The sequence below is a fragment of the Topomyia yanbarensis genome, chromosome 2 (genome assembly GCF_030247195.1).
Source record: "Topomyia yanbarensis strain Yona2022 chromosome 2, ASM3024719v1, whole genome shotgun sequence".
In the NCBI taxonomy this organism is placed as follows: domain Eukaryota; kingdom Metazoa; phylum Arthropoda; class Insecta; order Diptera; family Culicidae; genus Topomyia; species Topomyia yanbarensis.
The window spans coordinates 335,408,349-335,412,913 of record NC_080671.1 but is presented as its reverse complement, the minus strand read 5'-3'; positions in this window follow the sequence as shown (position 1 = coordinate 335,412,913).

Genomic DNA, 4,565 nt, shown 5'->3' with positions numbered 1-4,565 from the left:
ATTCGAAACATGAAAGTGATATGGTAGTCATTTTTGAAATTCCGAAAGCTTCTCATTTTTTGGACAATTTTTAAATTTTATTTTTAAATATACGAGCTCGGACATTCTCATGCTTATTGTAAAACCATTACAGATTCCAGGAAGGAGCGTTCTTGTCAGGTATGGGACGATATGTTATTTTGATGTAGAACACTTACAACGTTTCTATACTGGGGTCCCGTTTTAAAAATTTCTTCTAAGATTTCCCAGTTTTTAAATGCGTAAAAATTCCGTTGTCCTGAATGAAATTGCAATATTTTTGGTTTAAGGTTCAACTGAGAAAGCTAGGAGAGCAGCCATCTTGGAAAACGAAAGAAGCAGTTTTTTCTCACACCATTGAAAAAATCTTCATGAAAATGAATCAGTAATACTCTACCAGTGTTCCAACTACATTGATTCATTTTCATGAAGATTTTCTCAAAGGTGTGAGTTAAAACTGCTTTTTTCGTCTTCCAAGATTATTGAGGTGTTCTCAATCGAACCTTAAATATAGTCAAGTTTGATGATTCGGGAATATGTGTAATCAAAATTCAACCAGCAAGATTCAATCGTAACCGAACGTTGTACCGAGAAACAAGTGCTTTTTGTTCTCTCCGGTGTGGTTTAGTTTTTTCGGTAAAGGTCCTAGGTTGTCCCAAACAAGGGTACAAAATAAAAATAATTCATCAACTGGAAGTGCTGGTGCAAATCCGAAGATAATACCTCCTGGTTTTGGGAAATTGAGATACAACCAGGAGTTCCCAGCACTCCGCGGGGCACCAAAAATCCCAAGTGCTCCAATTTTACAGTCAGAAACTCAACCTAAAACGGGATTCCTTAAATTTTCTGACATTGTGGACTGGATATTCACAGCTTTCAACATTACCGATCCTCTGAAAAGCTTGCTGGTTGCTATTCTACCAAGAGTAAGAATATTTTTAAAACAGTTGACTGAACAATGGCCCCTCCTTACAGAGATCGTATCCTTCGATGGCTAACTTATTAGACGGAATCAGGGATCTGATCACTGTTTTACAGTGGAACTGCAGAAGTATTATCCCCAAAATTGATTCATTAAAACACTTGCTAAATTACAATCATTGTGATGCATTTTCCCTATGTGAAACATGGCTAACTTCTAATATAAACCTCAACTTCCACGATTTTAACATTATCCGCTTGGAGCGAGAAGACTCATATGGAGGGGTACTTTTAGGGATCAAAAAGTGCTACTCCTTCAATCGAATCAACCTCCCTTCGACGCCAGGCATTGAAGTTGTCGCTTGTCAAACAACAATCAAAGGAAAAGATCTTTGCATTGCTTCTATTTACATTCCTCCTAGGGCCATGATGGGATATCGAAGATTCTCCAACGTGATTGAACACCTTCCCTCCACCCGCCTGCTTCTTGGAGACTTTAACTCTCACAGTACGGGGTGGGGCTGTCTATACGACGATAATCGATCTTCGACAATTCAAGACCTTTGTGATAACTTCAATATGACAATTCTGAACACAGGGGAAATGACACGGATTCCTAGACCACCTGCGCAAGCAAGTGCACTGGACATATCTTTATGCTCGACATCACTACGGTTAGATTGCAAGTGGAAGGTAATATCTGATCCCCATGGTAGTGACCACTTACCAATTGTAATTGCAATCACCACTGGTTCAAGACCATCGACACCAATCAATGTTCCCTATGACCTTACACGAAACATTGATTGGAAGAGCTACGCTGCTGAGATATCCAAAACTATCTATTCAACACAGGTACTTCCCCCGGAGGAAGAATATAAGTTTTTGTCCAACTCGATTCTCGATACCGCGATTCAAACTCAGACGAAACGAGTACCCGACGTGAATACCCAAAAACGTTCTCCCAACCCGTGGTGGGACAAAGAGTGCTCAGACGTGTACGCGGACAAAGCTGCCGCGTATAAAACCTTCCGGAACGACGGGTTAGTTGCTAGTTATCGAGTGTACGCGATATTAGAAAAGCTCTTATCATGTAACAATAAAGCCCCGGGGCCAGATAAAATCAAATTCAACTTGTTGAAGAATCTGCCAGACTCTGCCAAAAGACGCTTGTTGAATTTATTTAATAGGTTTCCTGAGGGTAACATTGTCCCACATGACTGGAGGCAGGTGAGGGTCATCGCCATCCAAAAACCAGGAAAACTAGCCTCCGACCACAATTCGTATCGTCCGATTGCAATGCTGTCCTGTATCCGGAAGTTATTCGAAAAAATGATCTTGTTTCGCCTCGATAATTGGGTCGAAACAAATGGCTTACTGTCAGATACACAATTTGGCTTCCGCAAAGGCAAAGGGACGAACGATTGCCTTGCGTTGCTCTCAACAGAAATTCAAATGGCATATGCTAACAAAGAGCAGATGGCATCAGTATTCTTGGATATTAAGGGGGCTTTCGATTCAGTTTCTATCAACATTCTTTATGAGAAGTTGCACCAGCATGGTCTTTCGCCAATTTTAAATAACTTTTTGCTAAACCTGTTGTCTGAAAAACAAATGCATTTCTCGCATGGCGATTTATCGACATCACGATTTAGATACATGGGCCTTCTCCAGGGCTCATGTCTAAGCCCTCTCCTCTACAATTTTTACGTGAATGACATTGACGAATGTCTTGTCAATTCCTGCACGCTAAGGCAGCTTGCAGATGACGGTGTGGTCTCTATTACAGGTCATAAAGCCGTCGACTTGCAAGGACCACTGCAAGATACCTTGGACAATTTGTCTGCTTGGGCTCTCCAGCTGGGTATCGAGTTCTCCACGGAGAAAACTGAGCTAGTCGTATTTTCTAGAAAGCGTGAACCAGCGCAACTACAGCTTAAATTAATGGATCAAACTATTGCTCAGGCTTCAACATTCAAATATCTCGGGGTATGGTTCGACTCTAAAGGTACCTGGGGATGTCACATTAGGTATCTGAAACAGAAGTGCCAACAAAGGATCAACTTTTTCCGTACAATAACTGGAACATGGTGGGGTGCCCATCCAGGAGACCTAATCAGGCTGTACCAAACAACGATATTATCAGTGTTGGAGTACGGATGTTTCTGCTTTCGCTCCGCTGCGAACATACATTTTATCAAACTGGAGCGAATCCAGTATCGTTGCTTGCGTATTGCCTTGGGTTGCATGCACTCGACCCATACGATGAGTCTCGAAGTGTTGGCGGGCGTTCTTCCGCTGAAAAATCGATTTTGGGACCTCTCATATCGATTGCTCATTCGATGCGATATTCTGAACCCATTGGTGATTGCAAATTGCGAAAGGCTTGTCGAGCTTAATTCTCAGACCCGATTCATGTCCTTGTACTTCGATTACATGGCACAGAACACCAATTCATCTACGTATAACGTCAACCGTGCTCATCTCTTAGATACTTCTGATCCAACTGTATTTTTCGATACATCCATGAAGGAAGAGATTTGTGGAATTCCGGATCATATTCGCCCACAAGTGGTCCCAAATATTTTCTATAACAAATACCATCAAGTCGACTGCGCCAAAATGTTCTACACTGACGGATCAATTCTCGACGGGTCCACAGTAGGGTGTCCCGAAATGACATCATGTTAAAAAGTCATCGGGCTCACTTCTTAAATGAAAGGTTAGGGTATTGGGACCATTTTCTTCTTCGGAGTGAGTTTGCTAAAACGCTTCCTACTGGTGGCGACTTTTGATTTTTTGAAAAATGGGCCGATTTTGGATAAAATTTCAAATTTATGCCTTTTGAAGTGGTCCTGAACTGTCTTAGATTTTTTTTCAGCATTTTTCATTTTTCTGGAGATCCAAACGGAGAAGATTGGTTAGTTAGTTTGTACAAATTTTGAATTATAAGAGCGGCAGGGCCATTAAAACTTAGTAAAAAGTGAAATTTTTGGTGTTTTTCAGTATTTTTTCTTCAAAACTGGGTATCTACAAAATTTTAAAAGTACAGAAAACACTTTATATAGTTGAGCCGAATTCAAGGGCGTAATTTTGCTGAAGAAAGTGTACAGCTATGGCTAATTGGGTATGAGTTATTTAAGTTTTTGTTAGATAACCTTTGACATTTTTAGCAATTTATCAAAAATAATGCTGTTCCAAAAAGTAAATCAGTTCAAATGTGCTTTGACCACACATTGTTTTTCGAAAAATAGAAGGAAAATCATGAAAAATGACGTTTTCTGTACGTCTTTAGTATGTCAGGACGAGGTTTAATGAGCATCTGATGATTTTTTTTGTAACTTAAATTATAAAAATAATAACTTTGCTAATGACGCCAAGTCTCTAATTATTTTTTGAAGAGTTAATTCTCCATAATTACTTCTAGGAGACATCTTCAACAAAACGATTGTATCAGAAGATACGCTGTATTCTGTTGTAAAACTTTTTCGAGGATATTTGCCCCGAATTTGACTATTTCGGAATTATGTGATCTAAACAGTAAATATCAGTTTTTCAACACTCACCTCACTCTTCTGCATTTTTCTCCGCTTCAAAGTTCCTAACATGAAAATAAGACTTTATAT